This window comes from Silurus meridionalis, chromosome 3 (genome assembly GCF_014805685.1).
Source record: "Silurus meridionalis isolate SWU-2019-XX chromosome 3, ASM1480568v1, whole genome shotgun sequence".
In the NCBI taxonomy this organism is placed as follows: domain Eukaryota; kingdom Metazoa; phylum Chordata; class Actinopteri; order Siluriformes; family Siluridae; genus Silurus; species Silurus meridionalis.
Genome location: NC_060886.1, coordinates 30,770,957 through 30,790,155, shown reverse-complemented (window position 1 = coordinate 30,790,155; position 19,199 = coordinate 30,770,957). Strand labels below are relative to the sequence as shown.

Here is a 19,199-nt window from a genome sequence, read left to right as displayed (position 1 = left end):
CTCCTCCCACGTACGTACGTGGGTACGATCGGTCAAGTGATCCAATCTTTCTTTTATTTATTTTTTTAAGTACAAGAAACCCATTTCGCTAAGCAAATATGTCCAGCCTAGCACCAGTTTGATTTCTCAAAGAGACCTTGCAATCCGTATCTACAGTAGGTTTACCGACTTAACAGTACTGAGCAAACACACACTCACACACACACACACACTGAGGCTCTGTCAATTCTATGACTTGTCTGCTATGTAGGAAGGGTCACCATGACACAGATTCTACACCAGACATGCTTTTTTCATCCTCTGAAAGAAAAGAAAAAAAAAGCCCTCTACTGGATAAGGGGTATTAATTACACTGAACACCAGACCACATATTGCTTATGTCTGGAAGGAAATGACAACTAAGGCAATCCAGTAACTCCACTGATCTAATCATAGATTTACCGGAAGGTGTTTGGGCTTCAGTAATACATTTTTCGTATGTTAATGCTGTTTAGATTGAAGATGGTTTGGTTATTAGGGTGCACCTTTATTATCTATTCACTTTATACATATTGGAGATAAAACCCGAGTTATGCCATGTTCAGGACTCATTCCCGAAACAGAAAGAAGAGTCTGTTGTGAGTGTAAAATGAGAGATGAGATGCACTGTTTAATCCGCTGTGGCTAATAAACGAGTTTCTCCTGAGATCTCCTGTGCTCCTTGTCAGTGTCCAAACTGCAGTGGTAATAAACTGATCTGCATCGAAGCTCGCGTGTAACACCACGCACGTTACACGGAGATATTTTTATATAGTAGACGCCCTCTGCTTTTATTATTTAAAAAGCGACTAATGATTTGTGAGCAATATTTGATATGTAGATCGATTTCTCCTCGTTTCTCGAGCGCGTTCTCTCAGCACCGCGGCGTGGATATGACGCGTCACGACGCCACAGAGACCGAGGCGTGTCCTGAGAGTCACATAGAATACAGATTTACATGGCAGAGGTAGAGCTGCATCTCTCTGCACACACAACAGAAATTCCGATTGTAGTCAATTTCCGTCTGTCCGTCAAATAACAACACATTCCCTCTCTCTCACTCTAACGTTATTCTCGTCCTTATTCTACTATTCAAAGGCCCATTTTACATTTTTTCCCCTAAACCTTCAATTGTACCTTATGTACTTAGAGTGTAGTCCAGTGGTAGTTACACCACGTTTTACAGTGTGAAACACAGGCACATATCAGACAACAGGAAACACCCTCTGGCTCTGAGGGTAATACAGTGTATACACATTCAGTTCTATTTATATTTGAGAGAGAGAGAGAGAGAGAGAGAGAGAGGTAAAGAAGAGGTTGGTTCCACTGTTTGAGAAAATGACAGAAGATTAAAAGGGCAGTGGCAGTAAAGATTAGAGCTCTCTAAACTCAAAGCATTTGGGAGGGAAAAAAGGATTAAAAAAAAAGAATCCTCCCCACTGTTTTGGGTCATTTTTAGAAATGACGATGATGATGATTATTACATCATATCAGCTGTTCATCTCTCCCTCTCTGCCTCTCTCTGTATCTGGGGAGGGTTTAAATACTCTCAGGCATGTCTGATGTCTGATCTCTGTTTACTCCTCTTCCTTCCTTCCTTCCTTTTTTTCTTCTTCTTTAACAACAGCAACTCAAAATTTCCCATAGGAAATTAGCTATTCTTAGTGGGCCTTCCTACACCAAAACACACACACACAGAGACCTTGGGACAAAATAACCGCCATGTCAATATTGTGTGTGTGTGTGTGTGTGTGTGTGTGTGTGTGTGTGTGTGTGTGTGTGTGTATGGTAAATGTGTGTTGCAGCATAGTATATACATTTTCCATATAGATTGCAACGGGGTAAAACTAGTTTCATGAGTCAAAATAGTAGTAATAATGATGATGATGATGATGAGGATGATGATGTTCTCCAAAGTTCCAAGTCTAGCTCTTTTTCCCAAGCAGCTTCCTAAATTTATAGCTCTGATAAGAAGTGATATCAAAAACATTCGAGACTAGTTTTGTAACGCACCACTAGATGGCAGCACGAGGCTGCACGCACAGTCACAGGGAGAACCGTCCTTCATAAGTCGGTGTGCTAAAAGACCTCCTACGTGCACATCGGGAACTGTTCTGACCACGTGTGCACCCTGAGCTCCTCCTCACACGTGAAACAACAAGCTCTCGCTTCCGCACCCACTGACTAGATTTGGCTCTGAAGATGAAGATCCAGCTTGCCGTTTTGACATCTTTGTGGAGATCTGCAAGAAAGTGCATGATGAAGAAAGAAGACTTCCAGGACATGTTCCAGAAGAACACAGGAAGCGCTGTACTGCTGTGCGAAGGGACTGTTTTGAAGGAAACATAGATAAATAAAGTTCTTTCTTGTAAACAGAGCGAGTCTCCAAACTTTTTGATATCACCTCATACACCAGAACAAACGCCAAGGTTTTTGCACACAGTGTGTGTTTGTGTGTGTGAACACAAAACTCCCCATCAAGGCCACCAAAACCACAGACCTTCAATGCTAACTTTGTTTCCTTACTGGCATCAAAATTTGTTAGTCATGAAGTTCATGGTCATGTGACATGAAATTGAGTCATAACTGACCAATGTGTAGTGAGTCAAGATCCATACGCCCAAACACATGGGAGCTGTCTGAGGTGCACCTGATGAATGAATTGATGTGCATGGACCATATGTTCTGGCTTTCACACCCACCAAATCTCAAACCATTCCTTTTACTCATTCTTCTACTCTATCCCTTTCACTCTCCATTCATCATCCACTCTCCAGTCCTGCTTTTTCTCATCATCTCCTTCACTCCTTACTCCATTCCTCGTCTTCTACATCCTCCCTGCCTCCTACACTCTTTCCCCATCTCTATCCTTCAATTTCCTCTGCATTTCTTTTCCCCTCAAGTCTTATATCCACAAGTCCTGCTTTGTTCTCATATCTAGGCTTGTGTTAGCTAGATCTAACTAGCTGCTGCTTTGGCTAGCTAAGTCTAACTAGCAGGTGCTTCAGATACTGTAGCTAGGTCTAACTAGCTTGTGCTTTGGCTTGTTTTTGTTTATGCTAGTTAGACCAGGCTTTAAGTTTAACTAGCCAAAGCACATATCTAAAGCACCTGCTAGTTAGACTTAGCTAGCCAAAGCAGCAGCCAGTTAGACTAGCATCTATGTCCATTTCTTCACTCCTTTCTCCATTCCTCATCTTTTACATCCTCCCTGCCTCCTGCACTCTTTCCCCATCACTATCCTTCATTTCTGCATTATTTTTCCTCCCTCACCTTGATTTCTCTCATATCTACATTTCCTCTCCAACCTCCCATATCCACAGGCCCTTCTTCATTCTCACGTTCCTTCCCTCCCTTCTTTCTCTCTTTCTCGCTCTCTTTGCCTCACTTTGCTCCTCTGAGCAGCGGTGCGAGACGTATGAGATCAGGTGACGCTCGATCCACACGGCCGAATTCCTGTCCGTCACTCGTTGTTAAATCCAGCGCAATGCTTTTCATCTCTTCCTCTTCACAGCAGTCATGCAATATCGAGAAAGAGGATAAGACGAGCAAGAGGATAAAGAAGGTGAAACCATGAAGAAAAGAAGTGGAAAAGAAAAGCAATAAAAGATTTTTTTGGGGCAGAATTTGTTCGAACCTGCACTTCATCTCAAACACTGCACAAGTCCAAATCACTTTTGGCAGCAGAGGGTGACGGCTGGAAAAATCAGGTGTCCCGATACTTTTTTCCTTACAGAATATCAGGGTGTGTGTAGTGTCCAGTTTTTGTATTGTTCTCTGTCTTTATATTAATGTCGCTTTTTAATTCCCGTCGAGTAAAACTGGAGACATCGGCGTCATTCTTTGGTACACCATTTCAATAAGGACAAAAATGGGCGTGGCCTTTTACCTGTTGTGAAATCCAGTGTTACTGGAACTACTAATGAGAGCCTAAGACAGAAAGAAGTAAAGCAAAGAGGCATGAAGAGGTATCAGTCAACCATGCGTTAGAGGATAGACAGAATGAGATAATGGATCCGAAGTCAGCGAGGTCAGTACAAGACAACCGGAAAACTCAAAGAGCGAAAATAAGTAGCAGAAAAAGAAAAAGTGAGCTGAAGAGACATAAATCAAAGTGAGATAATGTTAAAAGAAGGAAGGCGAGAAAAAGCACTTATCTCTCAGCGACATCGCCGGGCGTCCCGGGAACGCCAGAAATTGATCATAAATACATGTTACTTTTTTCTTTTGTCTTTCTTTTCTTGCAAATGTCCCCTTTACTGTCCAGCGTCTCTGCTCAAGCAGATTAGGGAATATTCAGTCATCTATCTCTCCCTCGCTCCAAATTAATAACGGATTCGTTATCCTTATCGGGGAGGAGATTCGCCTCGCGACATCTCAACCCGCCTCGGGCTTTGCCTTCCCCTAATCTCTTTTTGCCCCGTCTTCCCTTCTGCTCTTTTGCAAAAGAGCAATCTTCCGTTATTCAATTATTTACAAAGCAATTTATTGGCCGGGATTTATGGTGAGACGCCTCCACTTGCTCCTCTGAGCGCCCTAATAAACAGAAGGGGAGGACAGGGGCCACTTCATTTGACTACACACACACACACACACACACACACACATATACACACACACGTCAGGGAAATAGAAGTCCTGCAAATGATGCATTACTGATTTCCAGGAGAAAGGTTAGGCATGAACAGAACACACACACACACACACACACACAGATGGAAAACCGTTCAGCACTTCATTACTACTGTATGCCATGGTTAGTACGATACTAAGAAATATTATGGTTGAAGTGTTTCTGAAATCAAACGCTCGTGTGATGTCAATTCATCATCTGCAGTTATTTCCCACCTTTCATAACTTCATACAAATAAAACACCAGTAAAATACGTGATCGCAAACATATCAAATGCAATCGGTATAAATTCTGTGCGAGATCAACTTCAACAATACAATCCGTCATTGCTCTAGGTGAAGGCGAACGTTCTACCAGACAGAAAGAAGTTTGTTTACTGCTAACCTGGACAGTATTTTTATTGGTGTCTTGAGAAGCATTTTATGAAGAACAAGCAGTCCTGAACTGTACGTTTATTGGTACCATGAATATGCTTCACATGGAGGTTAGTTGCGGAGCGAAGAAACAAGCGACATACTGGATTTAGATTTTAATTGAAGGACATTATGTGATCTAGTCCTGAGATATGTTTTGCTAGCAAGGAAAAAAATATAGACCGAATTTAAAGATTAAAAAAAAAAGATAAAGAAATGCTGCAAGCACTAACCCCGAGCCTATCCTTAACCAATCGTATGTATTTGTGTAGAGAGACTGTGCTGGAATAAGCGAACGAATTTAAGAAACGCAAATTGAAATCCACTCCAGGGGCGCATTCTCCGACGTACACGTTCATTATTTTCCCTCGCTTTAATAACACGAGGGAGGAGAGCAGGTGAGAATCACTCTGAAAACAAGATTGGACTCGACAGCGATTTTGACTACATAATTGACTCCCATATGCAAGAGCTTTTCCCCCCTGAACAAACTGTTTGTTAATTAAGGAAGTGTGTGTGTGTGTGTGTGTGTGTGTGTGTGTGTGTGTAGTTGAGGTATAAATGAAAAAAGCAAAACAACTACTAATAAAGTGCTGAGAAAGACTGTGTTGAGTTTGTGTGTGTGTGTGTGTGTGTGTGTGTGTGTGTGTGTGTGTGTGTGTGTTTGCGGACATGAGAAAAAAGGATGACACATTTTGCACATCTGCTAAGACCTCCAGATAATTCATCATGATGAAATTGCAAACACACACACACACACACACACACACACACACACACACACACACATGCTGAGCAGAGCAGAAATTTGCCCTGAGTGGATAACTTTGAACTGCTGCATTCCACAAAGAAAACTCAGAGAACTTGTGAAAACTTTGCAACAGAAAAGTGCCAATAAATAACAATAATGATACAAACTAAAGAGCTCTTTAACAACAAATGCCAGACGTGTGGAGCTCTCAGGGTGATGAGTTCTCGCACACACACACACACACACACACACACACACACACACACACACACACGGGCGGAAAAAACTAGCACATTGTTTTGATTAAAACCAAACTGTGAATACATGGTTATTAGCGTCTCAGAGATAAAACACAACCACAACTACACACACACACACACACACACACACACACACACACACTTACACTCTCCATTACAGTGGAAATCGAAGTGTTCCAGGTGTCTCCATTAGCATAAAGTGGAAATTTTTTATTTTATTTAAGTTGTAAGTTTCTATCAACATACCACCATTAGCTTTAGATGAATGGATGGACAGACCAACAGACAGAAGGATGGATGGACAGAGGGATGGATTGCTGGATGAATAGACATACAGACGGATGGATGGACTAAAAGATGGATAAATGAACTGATGGATGGAAGTATGGATTGATATATGGATGGATGGGTAAAAGGATGGATTAATAAATGAAGGGATGGATGGACAGACAGACAGATGGCAGAAGAATGGAGATTTAAGTTCTTACCCACTCAGGACCATCCAGGTGTAAGCAGACTTTAGTTTGATAGGGATGTAGTCTAACCATTAAATTACAAATTGTGGTGTGAGTTTGAAGAAAATGAATGGATGACTACAACCAATTCCCCACCCTCTCCCCCACCCCCACAACCACACTGTAATTCCAGTAAGAAGATAATATGGGGGATATGGGAATCTCTGGTATAACTGCTACTTAATAATTAATGCTGCACCTTTTTTTACTGCCCTAAAGATCTCTTACACCCCCATCGTGTTCTTCTGTGGACTCAGAAAACCATAGCTTGTGCATTTACAGGTCAAAGTTCACCGAGATCAAGTCAGCATGAAGGGAGAAATTCACTTTACAGAGAATTTCATCTTTCACATCCCATGTCCTTTTCCCCTTCAGTGAATCAGATTTTCCAGTGGTGATATTTTCTACTTTCACTTTTGCTCTGCTTTAGCTGAAAAAGCTGAATCTTTTTTAGGGGTCTCCAGGAGCAGAAAGTGGGTTTTTTTCAGTGGACACTTAAAGATTCCTACTGTATCATCAAGATCTGTATAATAAATACCTCTAATGGTCAGCGTTCACTTTTCATGTTAGGGCTAAGGTTTGTTAAAGTACAACAATCAGTTATGGATGGATGGATGGATGGATGGATGGATGGATGGATGGATGGATGGATGGATGGACTGAAGAATGCATGGGCCAGCCAATAAATAAATGTTGCTGGGTAGGAGTATCTGTCAATGGTCTGAGTTAATTGGTATAGTTAAGCGGGTGAATTGAATGGAAGAAAGAAAGGAAGGAAGGAGGGAATGAAAGGTCACTAATTCCAAGTGAAAATGCAGCATTACAGAAATTGTTCAAAATAATAATAAATTCACTGAAACCCATTAATACAATAAGTCAGTTTAATGAAAAAAAGAGGGATCTAATTAAAATCTGTGAGAGAAATCGGGACACTTGTCTCTATACCACAAATAAGTGCAGACAAACTTGCAAACGAGACACTTGGCTATTGTGCATGTGAACAAGAATGTCTGGATGCATTGCCATGAGGAAGTTCTAATTCTGCACCGCTGATACTCAAGAAGAAGAACAGCAGAAGCACACGATAATATTGATAATAATAATAATAACAATAATAATAATAATAATAATAATAATAGGTTCTCCAGTCTGGTTCTGACTTGAGGTCAGTAGGAGATCAGTACTGCTGTAACAGTAGGGCAACTGATTAAACAGTGTAGTTTTCTGTGATCTAGAATGATCTGTATGTTCCTGAAGGTGTTTCTCTGTTTATCCAGTGTGTTATGTAGGGGATATATGGTGGTGCTGTTGTTCATAAGCAGATTGCAGAGTGTTCTTTCTTGACAAACTGCCTGCAGTGGATCCAGCTGGGCTCCTGTAACAGGGTAGGCCTTCCCTCCTCATCTGCTTCTCAGGTTTCTCCACAGCCTTTGCACTGCTACCATTTTTGGAGAAAACAGAAAACAGCACAGGAATGTGCTATACCTAGGCGGTAGTACAAGTGATGTGCAAATTACCATAACCTTCTAGTAGAAGTGGCTTCAGTCCTTTTTATGTATTAATAGCTCGATGGATTTGGTTCATCAGGCAGAGCCTAGAGCTCCACCACCATCTCTATTTTTTTTGCCAATTTTTAGCTGTAGTTGTTCAAGAAAACACCACTCAGCAAGACTCACTAGTCCTTCTCCTGCTCACCTTAACTATCACCTGAACCTCATCAAAGAGCTTGTGCACATGGCATGACACTGTGTTGTACCTAAAACCCCGATGTTCCAGACTGAACAGTAAGAGCCACTGCGGTCCCTTGAGGAGCACCAGTGCCATATCCATATCTGACACACAACTACAGTCATACAACCATCGTCTGCCAGTTAGTTAGTTAATTATTCATGAGATGATGATTCATTGCCTGCATCAACGAGAGTTTCTTACCCAACAGCTCATGCTGTAAGGTGCTGAAAACATTGTCCATCAAACAGCATAATCCTGACAGTGCTGCCTGAGGTGTTCAGCAGATAAATATCTTACAACATTTATACCGATCTTGGTAGATTTACAGTAGTGGCTCCAGGGTCTTCTTTATATGTGATGACTACCAATCAAAAGTCAATTAGAACTTTTGGGACCACACATGGGTTTGGGACCACACATGAAGTTTGTCTACTGACAGGAGCATTTTTCAAAGTTCAGCTCAGATTGAATATATGCTGTAGAATTACACTCAGTTGGTTGAAGGCAGCAATCACCAGAGTCTGCAAGAGGGACATCACTCTGGACAATCAGCAGTCTTTATAAGAAGTGTGACTTGGAAATAAATGTCCGGATTTCAAACTAGGTTCCGTTCCAAACTTTCGTTTTTTTTTTCCGTAAATCCAACGGAGTGAGGTTTACACAATTTGACACAAATATACAATGTAATGCATAAAAAAACACAAACGCACAAAAAGAATGTTGAAAATATTCATAACTCAATATTCTTATTAGCCTTGTTTATTGTCACAGCAGACTTCACATGTCCTCGTCCTTGTTTGTTGATGTAGAACTGTGTTGTGAACAAACCTTTGCATTGCAAACTTATAAGATGCAAAGAAATTGTGGAAGTAGCTCACAGGTCTGCGGAGAGTTAAAACCTCTTGGTTAAGAGTTACAACACTTGCTGCAGAGGGTAAACGCATGTGACAACATCCGGCAGAAAGCTCACAACTCAAACGTTTGTTCGCATCTCTGAAAGTTCGCAACGTGAAGGTCTTATTTTGGGGACGTAATGTATTGAGCCTGAATTGTAACTGTTAGATTGTAGCTGAAACAATAAACCAATTCTCATTAAACTCATCCCCTATTGCACGAGAGCCAAAAGCTAACTATCCACTGTACAAACTGTACTGTACTGAATTTGGACTGAAATTAGGATGGAAACATTCTTTCCAGTTTAAGAACTCAACAATGAATAATCCACATAATACAAGTACATTGAAATGAACCGATTAGAACGACTCATGATTTTACTTTTGGGTAGCGCATAAGAATGAATTAGAAGACTGATTAAAAAAGATGCTTTACCACAAACACACACACACACACACACACACACACACACACACAGTTCCCTCAGGTGATGAAAATGACTCTGATACACTGAGCACACTTAATCGGCGTGACGGCCCAGCGCGCGCCGGCATCCATGCCCGCTCTCCTGAACCTGCGCCAGAGGATCCTGGCAACTCCTCAGCCAAGATGGCCGCCGGCTCTGGCTCTGGTCTGATAGGAAGTGCCCATGGGGCGCCTTCCTTCGGTCCAGGCCAATCCAGATACCCATCCGCATGTTTGCTTTGTCCCAGCTGCGGATCGGATTTGCGCTCTCTGTAAATAAGTCTGCTCCCCTCTTCCGTGAAGGGAAAAAAAAGAGAAAGAAATATGCGATCGCTGGTTCGGCTCTGTTGGTGCAAGGCTGAAGGTATTAGCGGAGGAATTTTGACCCTGGAAACCCAAAGGAACGGCTTTGGACCACTCTTAGCCTGTGTTATCAGCGGGGAAGAGAGTGGGAAAGAGATAAAGAGGGAGATATGAGAGGAGAGAGGGAAAAGATCTGGGGTTGATTTGAATGGTCAATATTGGACAAAGCAAAGCAGAGGTCGCTCTTCAGGAGGGCACATCATTCTGAACCGTGAAGACAAAACAAACAGCACGGTGCCCACACACACACACACACACACACACACACACACACACACACACACACACACACACTATGCAAGGCCATAAAAACCGACATATGGATACCTCAGGGACGTACTAAACATGTCCATTCTGCACTTTTACAGTATCTGAGGCCAAGACTGAGATTCTATCAGACTAGATAATAATAAAATCAGATAATAGAATAAAGCTAAATTTTTGGGATTGTATGGAATGATATTTTGGAATTAAATTATTAATCCAGTGGTGAACCGTAATGAAGTAAACATAGTGATTTATTGTGCTTAAGTAGCTTTTTCAGGTATCTGTTTCCATTTGGGGAGATTTTTACTGTAACTTCACTACACTTTAAATATTTGACTTTTTACTCGACTACATTTAGTGAAATCAGTCTTTTCTTTCTATTTACGAGGATAAAAACGTAACTGGTGAAACACGCAGAGAGTCACCAATCAGGATCGAGCGCACGCTCTGTTTTACACGTGTTCTGATCGGCGCCCCAACATACAGTTCAGCATCAGTTCAACATCAAACAGAACATTAAGAGAGGAATAAATGATGAAGAAACTCCAGACTCAAACTCGACACAACACACGTGACCTTGTTTACACGTTTTTTTTCCCCTAAGTAGTTAAAAAGGAATACAATTTAATAGAAATCAGTGTTTGAGTCATTATCATTCTATTAATAGATCAGTGTGCTGAGAGTCACATTTGAGTCTTTTCACATAAACTGAGGTGATTATGTGAAGAATCTTGTGATAAAAATGAAAACAGGAACATTATAGTTATAATAAATCACTACTTTGGACACTTGAGTACATTTGAAGGCAAAAACTTTTGTACTTTTACTCAAATGAAAGTTTAAAGGGACGCTTTTACTGGAGTCACATTTTACCGAGTGGTTCCACTGAAATACATGGTTTGTGTTCTTCATCCACCGCTGGATTAATGTTAATATATTGTTATTTATATTCAGTGTGTGCAGGAGAAGATCTGTTATAATCTTATTTCAAATTAATGCCATTTAAATCTGGATTCATTCATCATCAGTGATGAGCAGTGAGATGATCCGAGCAAATGATTATCAAGTCCAGCAAAAAAAACTCGATAGAAATCTACGTGTAAATTGTTGGAGAAATGTTTTGAAATAAGAAAAAGTTGTGCTGGTATGTAAATTTAGCGAGAAGGTGTTGATTCATTCAAACTGAACGATTTCTTTTCTCACAGTGCAAAAAAAAAAAATGCTATTTCAGTTACAGGCAGAAATAATAAACTCAAAACGTGTTTCATCAACACCTTCAGACGTGTTCGGGCGAACGTCAGTGTGTACACGTCAATGTGAGTGTGTTTTTCTAAATTGAGACGTGCGATAGTGAGGTGAAAGGGCCCATGAGAAGCGTCTGAGGCAGGAAGGCAGCGAAAGGCGCGAATGTGAGAGATATCGGGATCAAAAGGAGGTGAAGGAGACACGCACTCACTTCTTTCAGCTGGATGAGAAACCTCAGATGAACCTCTGTTGAACCTCCGAACTCCAGCAAAGGCTTCGGCCCTCCTCATGCTGCTGATGATGAAGTTTGATGGTAATGGTGATGATGAAGTTGATGATGAACCTCAGCTCTTATTGGTCATGTTTGGGATTAAGGAACAGTATTAAGATGATGATCATCTTTATCTGATCTTGATGATGATGATGACGACGATGACGATGATGACGAGGGCCCTTTAGCTCTTAATCATTTTTTTAGAAGGTCCTGGAAAATAAAATAAAAATTACCATTTAGCTTTCTTTATTACCGCTCAGAATGACTTGATAAACATCAAGTTCTTTGTTCTGCAGGAGAACAGGTCAGGTTTTACATTCGTTCTCAATATCGGGTTTTAAATCCGTCCGTTTTTAAATCCCTGCACTTTAAAACCTGCATGCTTTAAAATAAAGATGAGATTCAAAGCCATCTACATAATGTGTTTTGATCATGCCCTTTGCTCATTCTTGCTCACACACACACACACACACACACACACACACACACACACACTCACACTCCTGGGTATCACAACCTGATGTTTCAAAAGAGCTTGTGAACGCAAAACAAAAGACTGGAAAATGGGCAAATAATGGTTTATAACACTTGAATGATTGTGTGTGTGTGTGTGTGTGTGTGTGTGTGTGTGTGTGTGTGTGTGTGTGTGTGTGTGTGAGTGAGTGTAGGTTCGCTTCTCATTCAAGTCAATTCAGTTAATGCAGGTTGTATGATTAAGATCACAGGAGAGCAGTGAGCTAGCCTTATTTAGGGTAGCATCTGGAGCTGCTGTGTGTGTGTGTGTGTGTGTGTGTGTGTGTGTGTGTGTGTGTGTGTGTGTGTCTTCACATTAAATGAGAAAGAGGGTTTAAACCTCAATTAAAGTTTTCTGTGCCAGAACTTGTCTAAAAGAGCCTGGCTTAGTGTGGCAACTAAAGCAATTAGCACAATCAGGCGATCTCAGACAAACACACACACACACACACACACACACACACACACACACACACACACAAAGAAAGAGACCAGGACAGAGGAAAGAAATTAGCTTATTTATTTTTTTATTTTCGCCAAAATTAATTGCCAAAGTTTGTTTTGGCTGTGTGTGTGTGTGTGTGTGTGTGTGTGTGTGTGTGTGACAGGCCGTGCATTTCACCCCAGGCCTTCAAGTAATGTTCTACCTGAATCAATCCACCTCTTAATCCCATCATCTATTATACTTCTATAATAGAGAAGTGCAGTAGATCAGAGCTGCATCACACACAGGATCTCATACAGTCAGAATGAACATCACTAAAGCAAGAAACCCAATGAACACAATTCAACACTTTCTCCTTTCACTGGAGCCACAACTGCACCTCCACAAACATCATCTCCAGCAGAAGCACTGATATTCACCTCATCACATCACCCCGGGGTTTCCTGAAGTTTTTTTGTGTATTTGGGTTTTCCTGGGGATTTGAAATGAAGGTAAATTCTTCTTTTTTTGTGCAAAAAAGCGCAAAAGTATAAACGATTTATGAAAAAGCTGAACAACTGTCATTTTCTCATGACGTCCAGATTTGCCTAAAAACTCCGTCTTGTAAATGTGTGACCAAATTGGTTTCTTCTCATCTGTCAGCAAAAAAAAACAGCTATTCTGACCATCTAATCAAAAAAGGTGAAAATGACGATGTTATTGTACGCCTGCTAGATGGCTCCAATGTCGGCTAATTGCAATCTGACTGCTTAAATCCACAGCATCATGGATTTTACTGTACAAGAGCCAGTCATGTGATGTGATGGCAGAAATCTGATTGGATAGAAATGCCAATGTAAATACACTACTTGTAGAAAAGCTATGAAATAAAGAGAGTGGAGTATTGGGGATCATTTCAAACATGTCTATGGAGAAAACTAGATGAAAACACTGGTCAGTGATTCTGGTTAGTCCAGCAGAGAAGATCTTGCTGATCCAGACGGTCCAATTCTGACACTTGGGTGGTTGAGCTTGTACACACTGCTGGATTAATTGCCAAAGAAAGAAGAGTTTCTAAAGAAAGATCCTCAAACTCGGCTTTCAGAAGACACAGGCTCTGTTCTGGAAGCTGGTATTTATTTTTCCTGGAGGTGCTGGTGTGTGTAGACGAAGCAGAGACTGGGGCCTTGTACGTTATCCCCCCTTGACTGACACGGCTGTTTTGTGACTAAACACAAGGCAGAGCTTTTTAAAAAGAGAGCTCGATTAGGAAAACAGCTGACACGTCTGGCTTCACGGCGAGCACACGTGTACGCCTTTTTAATTCATATTCCATTTCTTTGAGTAAAACAGCTGAACTCAGGAGCGCAGTACAAGTCCCACACACAGAATTACCTCCATGCATATTTTTGTAGCTTTGAATCTTACCAGAAACGTGACATAGCATCGAGAGGGGGAAAAAAAACGTTTTATGAAAGCTAGTTAACGTTTCAACTAGCCTGTGTGCTGCATCTGATTAAACAAGCTTCATACACTTTAGGGCTTTTTAATGGTTCAAGCACCAAAGTGTGTGTGTGTGTGTGTACACGTGTGTGGTCTTCTTTATATCACGCCGCCGTCAAATGTGCTCGTTCTCAGATTGAAGTGTAATTGCGTATAATTGTATTGGCCTACAATTGAGCTGTTACACCATAAAGCCGAACGTGGATATTTTTTTCCGAAAGCGGTTTCGTGTTTTTCCGTTTCAGAGCGTCAGCAGATTCGGCGCTCAGCCTTTTTATTGCGTTGTTTTGTGTTAAAAAAGAGCTGCGATTCATGTCATTCTGAAAACATTATCTTGCTGATCAATCATTGGTCAACACACACACACACACACACACACACACACACACACACTCCACACCTTCACAACCACATAAAATAGAGAAATCCGTAGCATGTTTTTACAGCTGATACATGACATGCTAAATAAATTCGACATAAGATTTGACACCCCTCAGAGATGCAATCAAGTCTGTTCTCGCTGCAGTCAAAATTAACTCCAATAAAAAAAAAAAAAACTCTTTGCTGGGTGGTGTTTCCAGCATTTTTAGCGTTTGTAATAGAAAGTCCTCCTGCTTAGCATAAGGCGTAATGCATCCCAATGAAAATCCCAAGAACATCAACCACAAGGTCAGAAATCGCCAAATGATACGACTTTGTGGTGTAAAAAATAGAAAAAAGGTGAAATAAATCCAGACGTTCTTTTCCTGTTTTGTCTGCAGGACACGCCTCCGTCTCCGTAGTGTTGCGACACTTTCGAGAGAAATATAAACAGTAAAATTTGCGATGTATAAGAACTCGATGTGAATAATAGATGCAGTTTAGACCTTCATATTGAGAAATTTTTAAACGGGCGGAAACTTAAAAGGAATTAATTACATTTTTGGAAATTTACATAAATTGTATCATATACAAACATAAATATAACATTATAACAATATGACATTTCTGACTTTGATTTAATTGTTAGTATGATTTTGTTGCACAACAGTGTACACACAGCAAAAGGAAGTTTTAGACAAATGTGTGTAATATGTATGTTATTGACGCAAATAAATCTTTGACATAATTCTGTGTGCAGGATTCAAGATATGAGGTGCGAAGTGATGTAGGAATGCACAGTGCCTGTAGGGGCGTGGCTAATCCTGTTGTTTTAACCAAAATTATCCTGCACAACTTTTTTCCAACTACATTTAAGTTCCCTGCTATGGGCTCACCTGCAATTTTGTAAATTAAAATTTATATATAATTATATATATATACACACACACACACACACACACACCATAAAAAACCCATGGAGTAGAAGCGTAGGGTTACGCCTCTGCTCTCTCTACAGCTAACGCTATTTTTACGTTTACGGCTCAAAACTTCAAAGTTGCGAGGATCGGTGTGTTTCGTGTTTTTTTTTCTGGGTCAAAACTAAGATATTACACATTGAAATGTAGCCCAGTTTCCCAAAAATGAAAATACACTATAAAGTACAGATACTTCATCAGAAGATGCTGTAACGCAGGAGATGGAGCCGTGAGGTAGCAGGTACTTCCTGCAGCGCAAACACGCCACCAGTCGTAACTAACGTGATTGAAAACAGTGCGAATTTTGGATAAGAAATAAAAATATCAATAAATATATATGCATTTATTTGCTCAGCAGAGACGTCGCCATTACCGATGCATAAAGAACTCCTTTTGCTCACAGCTCGTGTCTCTCTGCACTGACAGCAGCAAAAAGCCAGAATAAAAGAGAATAAATATTTCTGCTCGGGATGGAAATGGAGACAGAGTAAGAAAATGATCTGAAAAGCAGATTTCATTAAAGTTCCTTCTGGCAGGATTGTACACCAGCCACCAGTCTAACACACATTAACCGATCCGTGCATTCATTTGCAGGTCACGTGATACACGTGTCATTCATTATTACTACTGGTATATAATCTCACGATAGCCATTCCTTTAGTTTCTCGAGCCAATTGTTAAACTATTTTGTTTCTTTGTAAGGTTTTTCACGGTCGCACTATCAAGTCAACTTCTGTACATTTCACTGTCTTTTGGATGGTATTAAAGAACAAATTTAACACTAGGAGAACACACATTACTATGACACCAACAGATGGCAGCACAGAGCTGCACGCACAGTCACAGGGAGAACCGACCTTCATAAGTCAGTGTGCCAAAAGACATTGTGCGTGTACATCGGAAGCTGTTATGGCTACGTGTGCACCACGTCACCGAGCTCCTCCTTACACGTGAAACAACATGATCTCACTTCAGCACCCGACCTACTCACTAGATTTATCTCCTGCGGATTTGGCCTTCTTGCTATAGCTGAAGCTCAAAGGTCAGAGTTTTGACACCGTTGCAGAAATCCGGCCCAAATCGCAGAAAGAGCTTGACACGGTTATAAAAGAAGACTTCCAGGACACATTCCAGAAGAACTCTAGGAGCTCTTTATTGCTGTTCAAGGGGACAGAGAGTATTTTCTCATAAACAGAGCTAGTCTTGAAACTTTTTGATACCAACTTGTAACTACAGAATGCTACATTTACATCACAATGATCCTTAATCTTAACATCTTTACACAAAGACAAAATGGTCTGGCTCTAGTCTCTCTCACACACACACACACACACACACACACACACACACACATATATATAAAATCAAGTGTCTTAAACTGCACTATAAAATATAAGGTCACAAGCTACAGTTTCTTGGACCAAAACGAACACCATTAATTATTTATCTTCAGCAGAAGCTCCGACAGATGGCACGAGCGCTTGTGGTTCGAGCATTATCTTATTCCGAAATGAGAATTAAGTGTCGAAACGTATGAAAATGCCTTTTTCACTTCCCAACATTTTAAACCGCAATACGTTTGTATGGTTGAAGTCCTACGTCTGTCACTCCAGAGTTTTACATTCAGTGGCCAAAAAAATAAAATGCGTGTACAATGTGAATAATCAGAGCTACTGATTTTGAATAGAACAGCTGCGTGTTTTTATTTTTTTTCCTAGCAAATGAAACATGGTGGATGTGTCATGGTGCTGGTTTGGGGAACTGTCCTGTGGGTTCCATCTTGCACCTTAAATGCTTCATTGATTTGTCAGCTTGTCAAATGAAACGCTAACAGGTGGACCAAAAAACAATCTTAAGCACTGTATCAGATATAGCCGTACATAAAAAACATCCCGAGGAATCCCAGAGGAACCCTTGAGGAACCTTTTTGTTCACATGCACTCATTGTGACTCCTTTCATATGCTTTAGATTTAGTTCCTGAAGCTGCTTTTGCCGCCTCCAGACCAGGCCAAAGTTCAAAGGCTCCTAAGGCCGTTACAGACAATGTTCGAGTTCAATCTTATCCTTTGTAAAATCTTTATTCTTGGGCTTGTAGAAGGTCTGAAGTAAATTAAAAACATCTTGGGTTTATTAGGTATTGTGCTTCTTAGACAAACTGTATATTTGATTTTATTTTTTTTATTGTGGTGTGTATAATCTTTCTTTTACTTTTTTTTTATAGTTTTCGGGTTTTTCACTGCGTATAGCACCGTGGTTTCTTTACTTTATTGCAGGACAATTTTAAGAAACAAGGATGTGCAAGAAAGCCGTTTTTGGGAAGGTTGGTGGGGTGGGGAGGGGAGCAATCGTTCAAATAATTTATTCAAGCCGTTAAGAAAAATTAGTTTTGGATGCATCAGATTAGTGAGTGAACCCTTTTTCTAAGGGTATCTGAACACACGTGGTGTGGTGTTTCATCAGTGTGTGCGTTTGTGTCTTCTCAAGCTTCTCAGTTCATTTTTTTAGATATCCAAACACAGAAATGTCCCTTATAGTCGGACTCAGTGGGAATTCTGTCAAAAATAAATTATATGATCCCAAATCTGGAATATAGAAGTTGCTTAAAAAGGGAAAATAAAAAATGTCAGAAGGTTGCATCTAAGACTCCACTGAAATCCTACTACAGTGTGGTGTTCTGAGAACATTCTGTAGTGATTAATGTCTCCATGAGACAAGAAACCTACTATAGTTGGCTTACTAGCTTCCCTTCATGATAGTGAAATTGTAAATTGAATCCTGGCCTTCAATAAAACATCATTCAATCGACTGATAGTCAATGAATATAGACCTTAGCGTAGAAAATAATCATTTTCAATACTACATAATGAATTCACTCGATATGCAGTATGTAAATGAGCTTCATACTCTCAGTAAACATTGTGACTTTCTACAGTTAAGATTACAGCAGATAAACATTAACATTGATTATCAATTTTCACCAATTACGCAATCAAACGCGAAAGTTTTAGCATTAGCTTTTTATTCTCGGTATAATCGACCAAAAAATTTGCATATCATTACAAATAAGAACTGTAAAAAAAATATATATAAACCTCATTCTTTAACTATGAAATAATTAACGTTAGCTCATTGAGCCAAATCAACTGGTCAACCCTCAACCAGATCTGTGCTGGAGGCAGAGCTGTCGGATTTTTTTTTTCTGTTTCCACCAATAGAAATTCAGTATTTATCAACGAGTTTAGTTGCTAGGCAGATTGCGTATTACAGACTGATGTAGTTGGTGGGTAATACATTTATTCACGCAAATCAGTACTTTGTTACTGTACTTAAGTCTGTTTTTTGGCTACTTGTTTTAGTAAATATCAAAGATAGAAGCAACAATTTTACTCTCTACTCAACTATATTTGTCTCAATAGATTTTTTTTTTTTACTCCACTGTATTTTCATTATCTGACTCAAATGTTCTTCATATTAGTTTATCCCTAATAAGCGATGAAAAGAGAAAAACTTCCTTGAGAAGAATCAGACTCAAAACTGAACACATCATTATCACCAAATAAACTCCATTCATAAGAGTGCATCATTATTGTAA

The 19,199-nt window shown here is 40.1% G+C and overlaps 1 long non-coding RNA gene across 1 annotated transcript in view; it reads right to left on the bottom strand.

Moving 5' to 3' along the window:
- Nucleotides 1-19,199, bottom strand: part of LOC124380015 — a 503,784-nt gene that overhangs the window by 317,412 nt on the left and 167,173 nt on the right. The window contains exon 2 of the long non-coding RNA XR_006924580.1: nucleotides 11,767-12,039. This is a non-coding gene — a long non-coding RNA (uncharacterized LOC124380015). The remainder of the gene's footprint in view (nucleotides 1-11,766; nucleotides 12,040-19,199) is intronic.